Raw genomic sequence first — 17500 nt, forward strand, 5'->3', positions numbered from 1 at the left:
ATAGCCTCATATACATGTTCACACGTCCATACGCATACACGCACACACAAATACACAAAACGCACATCACTCCAAACTATGCACACACTAGGTTACTTGTACACATACACACACACGCTCCCATATATACACACAGAAGCCCATGAGTTTGAACACACACACCGAACTCACACATGATGACCCCCCACATACATGTACATACGTCCATATGCACAAATAAACACCCACCAGTACATGAAATGCACGTCACTGCACATAACATAATGTACGCACTAGATTATTTATACACATACACACGCATAGACCCACATAATTTTAATCTCACCAACACATACATTCATAAATGCTTGTCCCAATTCACACATATACATTAACACACAACACTCTCACATACATACATATGTTTGCGCACCTTAGTTCGGTAGGATCACGGTCATTATCTCCCTTTCACTCAACCTCTTTCTTCCTGCCATTTCATAATGTTGAAGCGTTAATCCCTATAAGATTATTCTCTTCGTTTTCTTTTATTCGTTTTCTCTCCATTTTTTTCCCTCTCAGTCCTTTCTATCGCAGAGCGTAGGCTCGAAACGTCACGGACTTTTTCATTCTTCCCGTGCGTCAAACAAATGCACTTGTGTGATGTTCCTTCACCTGTCTACGTCTTTTGTTTTCTGTGAATTTGAACTATATATACATATATATGCATGCATGCATGTACGTAGTCCTGTTGGGTTTCTAGCAACCCTCCACATCAGACGAGCCTAATGGAGTTGCTGGTTTATTCGCCGAGGACTCGACGACGAAACAGGTTGTACTGGATTCCATGTTACTAGTAGCACTCATGAGTAATCTCAAAAGGACGGATGAGCTCTGTGTATGTTCGACGTCTATCTAGAAATAGCAAGGGGGCCCTGACAAATTCTGGGCTGGTGACCGGTGTGCAGGAGAACCACTGCGAGTAAGACACCCCTCAGTTTTGCTGAAGCGTGTCTCCTGGAGAAGGTCGCTCAGATATAAAAACAGATATGCAGGGAACGGCAATGACCTCAGGCATGAACATTGCTGACATTTCGCTTCTATGTGTGTATGTACCTGTGTGTATATGTATGTATGTATGTATGTACGTACGTATGTATGCATATATGTATGTGCATATATATATGTACTATGTATGTACGTAATTTGTTCCTTTGTGTGTGTGTGTTTGTGTGTGTGTAATACCATACTTATACATTTTGATTACAAGATATATGGGGATGGATGATTATAACTCTGTTAGTCAGCATAACTTTATGTTTTTTATTAACTCCATCTCTCTCGACGTGGTGGGCATGTGCATGTGCGTTTTATGTGTATCGTTGGTTGCACATCAATTACAAATCTGCGTCTGTTCTCATTTCCTACACACACACACACACACACACACACACATGCCTGCATATATACATACATGCATGCATGCATACACTTACAAATATACACACGCACTCACGTGCATGCAAACATACACACACAGATATATATATATATATATGTAGTTTTAAGAATATGATGTGATCCATAGAAAATAGGATTATTGACAGGAAAACAGTAAATTACAACAACGATAGTTAGTGTCTGTTGTATTCACATTTAGAAAGAAATTATATTCAATAATTGTCTATATATTGTGTAGAAATGTACGTACATGAATGAGTATATAAAATATATATATATATATATATATATATATATATATATATCCTTGCCATCTATAAATAATTTGTGAGACATATCCGTATGAAACAACTTATTCGCTTATTGAGCTGTTTCTAGTTTTTGTTTTATATTTTATCCGAAAGACAACATTCATCTTTTGACTTACTTAGCTTGACTTCCAATCGATAACATTTTTTATGTATATTTATTCCTTTCTCAAATGTTTATCCTTTTTTTATTTATTATTATTATACATCTAAAATCCCTCAAGGTGCTCTGATGTGTTGTAATTTCTTGGGGTTTTTTTTAAATTAATAAACGAGAGAGAATGAAAATGAAAAAATGTGCTCCCCAGGAAGAGTTAAAAACACAATTTTTAGAGTATTTAGTACTTATCCCCTACGGCAGGACGAATTGAACCAACATCATTTTATCTCTTTGTAACTCTATTTATTTACAAGTCTATCTCGTTGCCTACAAATCTAGATGACTCGTATTCTCTCCCTCTTCCTCCGTGTGTGTGTTTTTGCATGCAAATCTGTTATTCTCTCCTACTCTCACTCTCTCTCTCTCTATGTACACACACACACACACACACACACACACACACACACACATATATATGGGTGTATATGTATACATATATATATATAGGTGTAAATGTGTGTGTGTGTACGTCTGCGTATGCATGTTTGTACTACTTAAATAAGTATAACGTAAATCTAGTCTATAAATACCAGTGATAACGGACGTCTGTAAGTGTATGCGTCTGTGTGCATGCGTGTGTAAATAACTGTGCATCTGTCTATATGTGTGTGCGTGTGTGTAACGTGTAAGTGGCTGAGCACTCCACAGACAGACTCACATCCTCTTAACGTATTTCTCAAGGTGATTCAATGTGACACAATGTGATAGGGTTGGCCCCCTTCTTACGGATCTACAGCACCCAAGAGGGGACTTTCACCCCTAAGTGCTAACGATTTTGGCATCTCTCCGCCTTATGAAGAACAGCGCTAATAATCCTTTCTTCTATAAGCACAAAGTTTGAAAATTTGGAGGAGGGGACTGGTCGATTACATCGACACCAGTACTCAACTGGTACTTAGTTTTATCGACCCCAAAATGATAAAAAGCAAAGTCGACCTCGTCGGAATTTGAACTCAGAACGTCTTTAAGACGGACGAAATACCGCTAGGCATTTCCCCGGCGCCCTAACAAATCTTTTCTACTTTAGGCACAAGGCCTGAAATTTTGGAGAAGGGGGACCAGTCGATTACACCCACCACAATATGTAACTGGTACTTAATTTATCGACCTCGGAAGAATTAGAACTCAGAACGTAAAGACAGACGAAATACCGCTAACCATTTCGCCCGGCGTGCTAACGTTTCTGCCAGATTGCCGCCTTATGAAGAACATAAGGCTAATAATGAAGACAAATTATCAGCAACAGAAGTAAATATAAGCAGAAGTTGACGAGCAGCGGATGGAGGTAGTCAGGAGGTAGTCTTGTAAAAGTTAGTCTTCCAGACGACAAGAGATCAGTAACGAAGTTAAATCAATAACAATTGAAGGAAAATTTCAAGCAAGTTAGCTGCAAGAGTGGTGGGGAGAGGAGAAAAATATCAAAGAAGTCGACTACGAGACTATCCGTACATAACAACGAAGTGTGTCGTTGCAGATTTTGACGTGGTGGACATTATATTTATGTGTATTTACAGACATAAATATATTTTGATATAATCTGGGTAATAATCTTATAGCGTGTTTTCGAATACACACACACATATATATATTCATACATATATATTTATACATATTTTATATATACACTATATATTTATCTATATATCATACTTATGTGTGTGTGTATATATATATATATATATATATATATATATATAAATACATATATGAGTGGCCGTGTGTTAGGTAGCTTACTTATGTGCGTTCTACTATAGCCTCGGGCCGACCAAAGCCAAGTGAGTGGATTTGGTTAACGGAAACTGAAAGAAGCCCGTCGTCCCCGTAACTTACTGACACGGCAAAAGGGAGCGATAGAATAAGCACCAGGCTTGCAAAGAATAAGTCCTGGGATCGATTTGTTCGACTAAAGGCGGTGCTCCAGCATGGCCGCAGTCAAATGACTGAAACAAATAAAAGAATAAAAGTATATATATATATTTTTATATATATATATGTATGTATGTATGTATGTATGTATGTATGTATGTATGTATGTATATATGTATGTATGTATGTATAATTAAGCCAGAAAAAAAAACAATAGCACGAGGACGTGGTACATACAAGGTATTAGCAGACGCCCTGGAAAGAAATAAAGGTGGTTTTACGTTTCAAGCAAAGCTCTTCTTCAGAAACAGGAGTCGGAAGAAAGTCCAAGAGAAAAGGGAGACGGAGGAAAACAATCACCAACGATCCACATGTAGTTACATATATACATGTATGTATGTATTTATACATATATATATATGGTATATAGATACATATGTATATATATATATATATATATATATATATATATATATATATGTATATGACATACATATGTGTGTATATATGTACGTGTGTGTGTGGTGCGTGCGTATTTCTGTATGTGTACTGTTCGTAAATATACATTAGTAAACGGGTTGTTAAAAGTACACATTTTGGTTTTAAGTCAAGTTTTTTAGTCTATGTTCTAAAACACATACATCCTCTGTGTGTGCGTGTGCGTGACTATTTTTGACTTTTGGTTTTCTTAGATTTCACCATCTGCGATAGATTTGATACATTATCGATTAGTTATTATATTATAATTATTCATTCCATGTTTAGCAGACATTGGAATGATTCTCCTCCAACGCCACTGAAATACTTTGACAGTCACATTAATCAGACGAATTCACATAACATATTTTTTACTTTTTAATTTTCATTTCCACTTCCATATTCTAATATCGAAACGTATGCTATTTTCCCACTGATTCTCTTAAAAAATCTTTCCTTTTTGAATTATACTCTCTCTCTCTCTCTCTCTCTCTATCTATCTATCTATCTATCTATCTATCTATCAATTATCTGTCTATCTATCCATCTCTCTATCTATCTAACTGCCTATCTACTTGTCTATCTATCTAGTTATCTCTCTCTCTCTCTCTATATATATATATATATATAAGAGAGAGAGAGAGAGAGAGAGAGAGAGAGAGAGAGAGAGAGAGCGAGAGAGAGAGAGAGCGAGAGAGAGAGAGGGATAAGAAATTGAAGAAGGAAAATGTATCCACTTTACATAGTTTTAATTTAATTTTTAATATATTTTGTATTGTGCTTGTCGACCGGTTTCCCTTTTGCTATTCATGACATTAACATTTATTTAAATACGTATGTTCTTAAGAAAAAAATTTTTTGGACTCATGTTGTGTGTGAAATTTATGATTGAATTATTCAACAAGTAGAAGAATCTAAGATGAGGTAATTGGTAATCGTTATTATTGTGGGCAGGGGCGATAACTGTTCAGCTTTCGGTAGTGGGCACAGGAATATATATATATATATATATATATATATATATATATATATATATATATATACATGCATACACACACACGTGTGTGTTTATATATATATATATATATATATATATATATATATATATATATATTAAAAATGACGTCGACCACTAACGTGGACAATTAATGCGCTAGAAATAGATCACATCTTGTGTCTATTAAGAGCTAAAAAGTTCTTAACATGAAATATAGCAGCATACCAAAAACGTGAGCGGGCAAGACATTTAAAATCACCTAAAAAAATCATTATTAAACAGGAACCAGGTTTCGGATTTAACACCCATACTCATATACATATATATGTAACCGATAACACAGAACTTCGTCGCCATAGACGGTGGGGGTTGACGACATGTATAAAATCTACGCCACCAACCCCCACCGTCCTACGCCCCATCGCCACCCCCAGTATCACTCCCACATCCAAACACAACCTTTTTAAAACTTATCTCACTGCTATTATTTAACAGATGAGAACTTCTACAAAAGAACAGCTGAATTAAACTTCATACAAGGCAGAACCTCCTTATGCTGTATCAATCATCGCGATCGATCCCATGCATCAATGCAGCCGACATTTAACATATATTTTTCAGAAATCCACATGCCAGATGGTTGTTGCATTAATAAGTACAGCGGTAAGAACGTGTGTGTGTGTGTGTGTGTGTGTGTGTGACCTAGCAAAATGTCAGAGTTGGTCTGTGAGACATTTATAATCACTTAAAACAAATGCTAAGTTCATTGATATTCACAGTTTTCCCATGACTGGATATAATTAATTTATGGCAGAACAGCTGAAGAAACTTTCCACACTAAACAATTTCTACGGTTCTTAATATTTATTTGTCAACGAGCATCATTCAACCAAATATTTTGAAAATTGTAATTTTTCTAGCAGCCCTGTCCTTCTCAAAGACTACATATATTCAGTATTTTGTCATCACCAGACAAAAATCAATCATTCGTCAAGCGACCAACAGAGCTCTAGACCAGTTTCATGATGAACAATCGGTTCCCAACATCTTTTCAGTTCTCGCCTCCGACCCTGGGATGATCAATGCTGTTTATGTTCAGTGGGAATAGATGCGGGATTCATAAATATATGAGACTTCATCCATAGAGAGCCAACGCAAAACTACAATCAGTCTACGACCCAGGAGGATTGCATTGTTCTATGATTAGAAAAGAGTCTGAAAAACAGTTTTCACTGTCAAGCGTTCCTACAATCACTGGTATTGTAACCGTCTTGAGATGCTGCTGATGGAGCGACTTCTTTCATGACAAAATACGGCTTTCAGTACATCCTAATAATTACATATCGTGTATTAACACCATGCAGACACACACACGAGAAATTACACTCACACAGACACATACACACACACACACACACACACACACACACACACACACACACACACACACACACACACACTAACACACATAGATAGAGAGATAGAGAAAGATATATATATATATATATATATATATAGATAAATAGATAGATAGATACATACAAACATACATACATACATACATACATACATAAGTGTGTATATATGAATTTATATGTATCCACACGTGCGTGCTTGTGTATGTATGTATGTATGGAAATATGAATGTGTTTATACATGTACAAAGATTGTATATGCATGTCTATATACATAGATATACAGACATATATGTTTGTGCGTGTTAACAGATAGACATAAGTTCGTGGGGAAACAGATATACATATATATACATACATACATATATATATATATATATATATATATATATATATATATATATCCGTTTCTGTATACGTGTGTGTATGTATATGTGTGTATGTAAATCGGTATGTTTACCTATGTGTGTGTGGCGGTGACAAAAGGTGAGGGCCATGTTGGTGTTTTCCTTTTGCGTGAATGATTCGAAAATATAACAAACTGATTCAGGAAAGGTCACCTTATAGACTTCGAAACCGAATGGAAACCACTCCAATACATTTATCTTGTTGACATCTTTAAAGATTTCATTTCAAAATTGTCGTCCGTTGCTTTAGGAGTGCTAGGTGGTCTGTTAGTTAATTATAAACTGTTGTCTGGGAATTCGCTTCATCATAGCTACATACTAACTTACAATTGATTTATCGATCTACTTCAGAATTTCTATCAGAACACTACCAGTAGGTGGCATACCAATATATATTTATGTTTATGAGTGTGTGTATATATTTATGCATAAGTATGTATATATATATATATATATATATATATATATATATATATATATATATATATATATATATATATATATATATACCTATGTATAAACATATATATCATATACATAGTTATACGTATATGTGTGTATATATATATATATATATATATATATATTATGTATGTATATATGTATCTATATGCACACATATTACATATTAATGTGTATATATACATATATATATATATATATATATATATATATATATATACACACATGCAAACATACATAATTACAAATATTCCGGAATATACATTCCGGTATGTGCATTTGTATATATCTATCTATCTATATATATATGTGTGTGTGTGTGTGGGTGTGTGTGTGTGTGTATTTGTACATATAAATATATATATTTATAGATAGATATAGATATACAAATGTATAAATTGATACGTATTCATGAATAATACGGATACATATTATGCAAATATATACATATATAAATTCATATATGTGTAAGTGCTTTTTGTGTATATGAGAGTATTTATGTGTGCGTTCATTAATTGGGCTTATCTACAAAGATTATTGAATGGAATGTACTCAATTCTAGAAGTAGAGCATTTCAGCGAATAATTTAGTCAAATTCAGCAATATTAGTTGTTGTTTTTGTTGTTGTTGTTTTTTTTAATTATTTTTCAACATTTTTTTTCTTTTTGAATTGGCTTTATATAAGAAATTGATTAGATTCTGACATGCATTGAATTTTGGAGATTTTATGGTTTTAAAATAAAATTCAGAGCAAAAAATTTGATACATAAGATTATACATCGTGAGAAATTGAAACGATGCGAAAGTTTGAAATATTGACATAAGCGACTGCTGACAGAAATGAACTAAATTTGAACATCCTCATCTCATGGCTAGGTGTGGTCATAAATGTTGTCATATGTATCCCTTTTCTTCAGGGAGGGAAGAAGACATTTGGAGTAGTAAACTGGATATACAGTAACTATCTATAAAAGGAGGCTGGGCAGGTAAAGACTCTAAATCAGGATGTTTATTATCAGTTAAAGGGGCAAGATACTAATAAAACATAGAGAGAGAAAGAGAGAGATTAGCAGGTAATTTCTCAAGATAAACATGCATACAAACATACATACATATGTCACTATTGTAGCGTGCTGCTCTTTTCATTCAGTAATAACATACAGACGCGCACGCGCACGCACATATTTATAAATATATATATATATATATATATATATATATATATATATATATATATATATATATATATATATATATATATATATATAAATATATCTGTAAACATACATGCAAATATACATACGTATGTCACTATGATTACGTGCTGCTCTCTCACTCAGTAATAATATACATACACATGCACACATATATATACATACATATATATATATATATATATATATATATATATATATATATATGATTGACCGTTGACTGGACACTATTCAATTTTTTTTCTCCGTGTTTTTCTCCTTGTCTCCGTATTCTTTCTGTTGAAGAGCGTAGCTCGAAACGTCAAAGACTTTCCGTATTCCCGAGCGTCATACTAATACATCCTGTTGTTATTTACACCACCTGTCCTCGTCTGTTGTTGTTTTTTCGTATATTCTCCCATATATATATATATATATATATATATATATATATATATATATATATATATATACAAAGATATACATATATATATATATATGCATACAAAGATGTGTGTGTGTGTGTGTGTGTGTGTGTAAATATGCATACAAACACACACATTTGTCACTATGATGGCGTGCTGCTCTTTCACTCAATAATAATAATATATATATACATGCATACAAGTATGCGTGTGCATGTGCGTGTGCGTGCGTGTGTATGTGTGTGCGTATGTGTGTGTGCATTTATCCATTTAGTTCCCCAATTTTTTTTTATAGTCTTCTTTCTAATTACAGTTTAGAGTCACCATCACAGATACCATTCCAATTCCAGGTTCTTTTATCTCAGTTTTAGTTATCATTTTCCAGAGATGTTTGTTTGCCTCTTCCTGTTGTTACACTTTACCGATTCAGTCGCGTTTTTTTCTCTCCTTTTTTTTTTATTTTGCTTTGTTTTTTGTTTTTTTTTTACTCTCAGATAATGAAAATTTACGTTGTTATATATTCTTTTGCACTGCTTTTCCAAAACATCTCCCTGTGATAAAACAACAATGAAATAAAACAGAGATATAGGAAACCAATAGTTTTCATAAAACGGAATTGGATTATTATTTCTATTTATTTAATTACTTTTTTCTGTTTACTTTATTTTATATAAGTTTTTACAGTTTCTGCTGTGAAAGAAATATAAAAACGTCAAATAATCCAGAATTACTGAATGAAATGAGAAAATCAAACGTGACTCATTTTACGCAATACGCAATCGCACACATTCACACATGCATATATAGATACATGTACTTTTGGGTATCTGGTTTTCTAATTTGACCTGTATTCTCAGGTAAAACGCTGACAGTAAACAGCGCCAAAGGTATCAGGGTTTTGGGGCGTCTTCATCCAACAAACATGGAACTTTCCCAACTGTGTGAATGGAGTGAAAGTATCCCAATTTGCAATTAGTAGATGCACCAAAAATTTAATTCATCTTCATGTATAGTAAATGATATTACAACTCGACCTCGTTTATTGTATATATATTATATACGAATCCGCAGTCTGTATTATAGGTGCGTGTATGCATTTATATGTGTGTATATATACATATATATATATATATATATATATATATATATATATATATATATATATATATATATATATGTATATATATATATATATATATATATATATATATACAGTGAGAATTTAGGAAAAAAACAAAAGACGAAGACGGGTGCGTAAACAACAAACAGATGTATTTGTTTAACGCTCAGGGATTAAGAAAGTCTTTTATGTTTCGAGCCTACGCTCTGTCACGGCGACTGCCAGACACATATATATATATGTATGTATATATATATATATATATATATATATATATATATATATATATATATATATATATATATATATATATATATATATAAGAGGGATGACCACTAAATGGACATCCAATTTTGCAAGAAGTAGACCAACTACGGTATAACCGCTAAGAAAAGATTGTTGTCAAGAAAATTCAGCAAATACCAGAACGTAAGCGAGCAAGACAAATGAAAATATACAAAATATAAAGATTAATTATAGACCGGTTTCGTTCTCAACTACTTACGTAATTACTTACGTAATTGTCCACAATTAGTGGTCATCCCCCTTATATGTTTGTAATATAATTTTTCTGAACCTTCAGATTTTTTCAATATGCTAGGCCACTGGTTTTAAATTGATATTAATCAAATTAATATTCAATTTGTCACCCTTATTATTTAAACATATATATATATATATATATATATATATATATATATATATATATATATATATATATATGTGTGTGTGTGTGTATGTATGTATGTATATATACATACATACAAGCAATCCTCAATCTTAAATGTTCTGTAACCCGTTATATATACATTTTTTGCACGAAATGTATTCGTCCTTGCGGCCAATAACATAGTAGTAGTAGTAGTAGTAGTAGTAGTAGTAGTAGTAGTAGTAGTAGTAGTAGTAGTAGTAGTAGCAGCAGCAGCAGTAGTAGTAGTAGTAGTAGTAGTAGTAGTAGTAGTAGTAGTAGTAGTAGTAGTTGTTGTTGTTGTTGTTGTTGTTGCTGTTATTGTTACTGCAATTTCTGTACCGAAAGTTGTGTGTGTGTGCGTATGACTTCTGCCACACACTGCTGCGCTCACCTTATCTTCCGAGCACATCTCGTGTAGATTCTTTACTTAAGTTCGCTTGAACGTAAATAAATAAAACTCGTTTAAACTTGCGTGTTGCACTCAGTTTAATTTCTCTGAAGTTGATATCTTCTTTTTTAAATTTAATTTCGTTTTCAGCATTCGCATTTTTCTGTTGAATTCCATCATTGATTGAACATAAGAATATGAGGCATACTTTCTGCATAAGATATGTGTCTTACCATTATTTTTAAAAGGGTTAAAAGACAAATAAAGAATTGCGAAATATAATAATAATACACAGAGGCGGGAGGAGAGGCGGGTTAGGTAGGTGGACAAGTTGATGTTGTAGCCATGCGGTTGCACTTTGACGGAGAATACTTCTTTTCGTTGGAGGCAAAAACGAAATCGTTTCGTAAAGAATTATGGCTTTATAATATATTTTAACTCTTTTATTATACTTTGTCGCCATATATATATATATATATATATATATATATATATATATGCATACATGCATGCATATATATATATATATATATGCATACATGCATGCATACATATGCGCGTGCGCATACATATCTTATGTTTGGTGGTTTAGAGAATCCGTTCCAGAGTTGAATTACGAATCGATTACTGTATGTTTCAACATCAAAATTTTTTAGATTTGATGGCACCATAGTTTCCATAATAGAGGACAAGTTACAGTTTAACAACAGCAGCAAAAGAAACAACATTGTCGACGACGACGACGACGACGATGACGACGACATCAACAGAGAGGTGGAAAAAGTTATTTTCACAGAAATATGTGACTAATAAAAACGATATTGTTATATTTTCGTTGAAGTTCTTTGAAACAGAAATTGTAAAGTGATTGGAAGATATGGTTCCGTTTAGAGGAAAGAAGTGAGATTTGGTAACCCGGAGATAGATGGATGGAGAGAGAGAGAGAGAGAGAGAGAGAGAGAGAGAGAGAGAGAGAGAGAGAGAGAGAGAGAGTAAAGGAGGACACAAATATTAATTTTCAGAAAAATGCATTGCTGTTATCCCCAACATCTTGTAATGTAGAGTAACCGAATATTAACGACTAGAAAATAGCCTAATATTAAAGAATTGCTCCATCTTACATTGATTGTGTAGAATGCCCGAAAGTAATGTTTATAGGAAAGACTTTGACTAACTACTGTCATCTGATGTCGGAAAATATTGGAGAATTGATGATGGGAAATTGTAAAATCGATCAAACAACCTCATTGTCGAAGATTGTCGAAATTTGTATATTTATTTAGTTGCATCTGCGGAAGTTATGAAGAGGTGGATAGGAAAGAGAGTTCAATGATTGCTTAATATTGGATGTGAGATGAAGAGGGCAACAATTGGTTGAATCGATGAGGGATCATTCCTTTTAGATCGTGTCACTAGCATTTTGATGAGGTGTAATTGAGAAAGACCCTTAATGATCGAGTCTATAAAGGGAGATATCAAAGGAATTCGATGAATAATCAAGCTTGTGGTATTTGTTTCTTACTCGATGTTTTGAGTTCAAATTTCGCCTTCGTAACTATGGTTGATGTAATTCCCAGGTTGATGAAATTAGTAACATGCAAATACTGGAGTCGAGAGGACGGTTTTTCGTTTCCTTCCCCCCCCCCTCTCTCTCTCATTCTCTCCTTCTCTCTTTCTCTCTCTCTCTCTTTCTATCTTTATCTCTATCAATCTATCAATCTATTTATCTATTTATTTATCTGTCTCTAGAACTGATGCCATTCTGGTTTAATTCTACACCAAGATCTACTTCTATCACCAGGTCGAAATCCGTCGAAATAACCATCCCACTTCCCACCCCATCACCATTCTGTTCCTGAAAACATTAAACTGCGACTAAAGACCTCCAAGACAAACATCAGCTACCTCCAGACTTCCTCCTCTAGAAGATTCTACTAATGTCAACGTTACACGTCCTCCGAAACCCCCAAAAATTATTTAACACGTAACTAAATCAATTTATAAATACTGACAAAATTTAACAAAATATAAAAAATTAACAAGCAAAAACTTAATAAATTTCCTTCCTAAATTATATTTTTTAAAACTTTCTTCTAAAAAAAATAACATGAATAAATGAAATTAATTTTTCTCTCTTTAATATATTTGCCATCGGCACGACAAGATATCTTTAGATGTCGCATTAAATAGGCTGGGGCGATTTTTTCCAATTAATTATGAAGATAGAACTATACAGTTTCCTAATTAATCACAACGTTTCCAGCCTCCACAAAATTTAGAGCAAAATTTCACAAAATAACACAGATTTTTTTTCTTTTTTTTTTCTTTTACAATTAGTTTTTCTTCCTTCTTTACATTTAACTTTCCACTCGTTGCTCTTCTTCTTCTTCTTCTTCTTCTTCTTCTTCTTCTTATTATTATTATTATTATTATTATTATTATTATTATTATTATTATTATCATTATTATTATTATTATTATTATTATTATTATTATTGTTATTATCATTATTATTATTATTATTATTATTATTATTATCATCATCATCATCATCATCATCATCATTATTATTATTATTATCATCATCATCATCATCATCATTATTATTAATATTATTATTATTATTATTATTATTATTATTATTATTATTATTATTATTATTATTATTATTATTATTTGATGAAAACTCACAGTTAATTTTGCTGGGTATGATGGACAGTGTCAGCTGTCCACAGCCAGAAGACTAAGGTGACCCTTGTTTACAGATCATGCTTCAAGAACCCTGCAGAGAACTCTTGTAGTTCCAATCTTTACATTTTACCAATCTTTTTGAGCCATGTTGGTAGCCGAGTGCTACTTCGACGTGCGCCAATCATTGTTATTATTATTATTATTATTATTATTATTATTATTATTATTATTATTATTATTATTATTGTCATTGTTATCGTCGTCGTCCCCAGTTTCATGCGATTTCAACATGATGATCCAGTACAACACTGTGTTCGTATTCTGTCAGTGAAGCACATTTCCAGTTTGTACTTCATCGTTCTCTTGCATACATGTATACATGACGGAAACGGTTGTCAGCAGGAAATCTTTGACACCCAACAAGTAACTAAACAGAACAGTGTGAAAGTAGCTTGGAGAATCAGGTAAAATACCCTTATAGACGGAAGAAATTGGCCAGAGCAAGCTGCTAAAGAGAATCGGACTCCAGAAGTTCAGGAATCGACGGAGATTCCAATTATGCAAATCAAAAATGCATATTTATACAAAGATATATGCAAATATAACCATTATTTCATTCGTTTGACTGCGGCCACGCTGGGGCACTGCTTTGAAGAATTCTTAATCGAATGAATTGACCCCAGTACTTCTTTTTTTGGTTTCTTTTTAAGCCTGGTACTTATTCTATCGGTCTTTTATGCTACACCGCTAAGTCACAGACACATAAACCCTTCAACACCGGTTATCGCAGTCAAATGACTGGAACAAGGAAAAAGATATATATATATATATATATATATAAGGAAGATTTGCTCGACTGGAGACTATACTAGAAGACACATGCCCAAAGTGCCACGCAATGGGACTGAACCCTGAACTATTTTGGTTGGAAGTAAGTTTCTTACAACACAGCCACGCTACATGTACACATGCCTACATGCATTCATACATATGCATATCTCTACTCAGATGCAAATATATCTGTGTGTGTGTGTGTGTGTGTGTGTGTGTGTGTGTGTGTGTGTGTGTGTGTGTGTGTGTGTGTGTGTGTGTGCGTGTGTGTGTGTGTGTGTGTGCGTATTAATACGAAGTGTCAGGTGATAACTTCCTCAACGAATACATTCCATGTTGAAAATAATCATTAGCTTGCGAATTATATTTGCTGTTTAGCGTTTTGATGTGAAGCAGTATTTCAGAAAATTGGTAAAGAGCCAAAATCTTGGTTCAACAATAAATTTTCTTTATCTCTAATTCCCCCTCTTTCTCTCTCTGCACTTCTCTCTCTCTCTCTCTCTCTCTCTGCTTACCTTTCGTTTTCCCCTTCGCTCTCTTATCATAGTATCTATCCGATCCATTTCCTTTATAACCTCAATCGAATTTATTCGTCTTGATCATACAATTATCATCACAAACATCTTACCCGCGTTAATATATGAAAAGTGAGCAAAAAGTCCTTTTTTGTTCTTATTTATAATATTTCAATAATCTTTCAGCGTTTTATTTTTATTTTTATTTGTTTACTTTTAAGAAAACGAAAAACAGCAAGACGTTTTGTGCAGAGGTTGATGTCGCAGCTCGGCAGTTAACCTACATTCCAATATCTTGTAGAGCCCCACAGGCAGGTGCTGTCCTCTTGTGCCTTTAGTAGAAAGGAATAGCAGAATCTGTCCCTAAGAACATTCTATTACATGTCTCACTTATTTTTGGCAGATGTCTATTCCAATTGGCAATAAAACTGAAAACGTTCCTAGTTCTGTGAGCCAAATATTTGTGACTCTGCTGAGAAAGGCCCTGGGCAAGTAAGGTCGATCACAGTAGAAAAATTCGGGTCCATAACTCGGCTATTCAAAGAATTAAAGACGTCACCAACCCAGCGTTTGTCGATTAAATAAGTACCAGTTACGCATTGGGGTTGATGTAATCGACTTAATCCCGTCCCCCAAATCTGATGCCTTGTGCTTGCAGTAGAAAATATTATTATTATTATTATTTGTAGTGGTAGTAGTAGTAGTAGTAGTAGTAGTAGTAGTAGTAGTAGTAGTAGTAGTAGTAGTAGTTGTTGTTGTTGTTGTTGTTTTAGTCATTTGTCTGATTTGTTGTAACCATTTCAAAATATTCTCTCTCCCCTTCGATTACTCACCAATTGCTCTAAACACAATCGATTGCTCTTTCATGTTCAATCATGATCTTTTTATATTTATTATTTTTCTATTTTATTTTATTTACGTTTCATCTTTTCATTTTTTGTTAAAGAGAAATATATTCGAAGGATTTGGATTCGCGTTAATTTTATAATCCAAAAGTTAAATAGCAAAGAAAATGATCAGGTGATTTGTGGGTTTGTGACGGGAGCCGCGGGTGCAGGAAGGGACCCTAATTGGCCGGCGGGTGGCGGGGTGTCGATCTAGCAAATCAAGATCGTCGCCATCGATCTATTGAACTTACAGGAAATGGTTCGCGATAAAAGGGCGAAAACTAAAGAGAACACGTAAGGTGAGAAAGAAAGAAAGAAAGAAAGAAAGAAAGAAAGAAAGAAAGAAAGACAGGCAGATAGATAGATAGATAGATAGATAGATAGATAGATAGATAAGCGGACGGACGGACGGACGGATGGATGGATGGATGTAAAATTAGACAGACAGACGGGCGGACGGACACACAGACACACATATAGATAGATAGATAGATAGATAGATAGATAGATACATAGATAGATAGATAGATAGATAGATAGAAAAGGAGAAAGAAATAAAGAAAGAAAGAAAGAAAGAAACAAAGAAACAAAGAAACAAAGAAACAAAGAAACAAAGAAACAAAGAAAGAGAGGAAACAGAATAATGACAGAGAATTTCAAAGATCAATGAATGTAAATAGGTAATGTGTATGGTGGTTGCTAACAGCCCTAAACGTAATCTTCTGTCGTCTGGAATGGTTCTGAGAAGAGAGAATCTTATCTCGCTGTTCAACAATCAAATAGAAACAGAGATGGAAAGAAAACATGGTGTAAATAGCCAAGGGCTGTGGTGCGGCTTTGAATTGGGTGCAATTCGCTCCATTTGGCTGTTTAATGGAATCAACTGCTCTCGTAGATAGACATCGCTATTTCCCCTTGTTGCTCTTTGGCTACCGACATTACTGATTCGCTAATGACTCTCTCTCTCTCTCTCTCTCTCTCTCTCTCTCTCTCTTCTCCCTCCCTCTCTCTCCCCCTCCCTCTCTCTCCCCCTCTCTCTTCCCTTCATATCGGACCTGCAATCTTATTCTAACACACAACAAGGATAAGTGAGAGAAACTTTGGATCATTAGCTTACTACACACACACACACACACACACACACACACACACACACACACACACATACACACACACACACACACAACTGTAATGGATGAGACTACTTAGGGAAGATATAATGACACATTC

The sequence above is a fragment of the Octopus bimaculoides genome, chromosome 12 (genome assembly GCF_046866305.1).
Source record: "Octopus bimaculoides isolate indiv1 chromosome 12, ASM4686630v1, whole genome shotgun sequence".
In the NCBI taxonomy this organism is placed as follows: domain Eukaryota; kingdom Metazoa; phylum Mollusca; class Cephalopoda; order Octopoda; family Octopodidae; genus Octopus; species Octopus bimaculoides.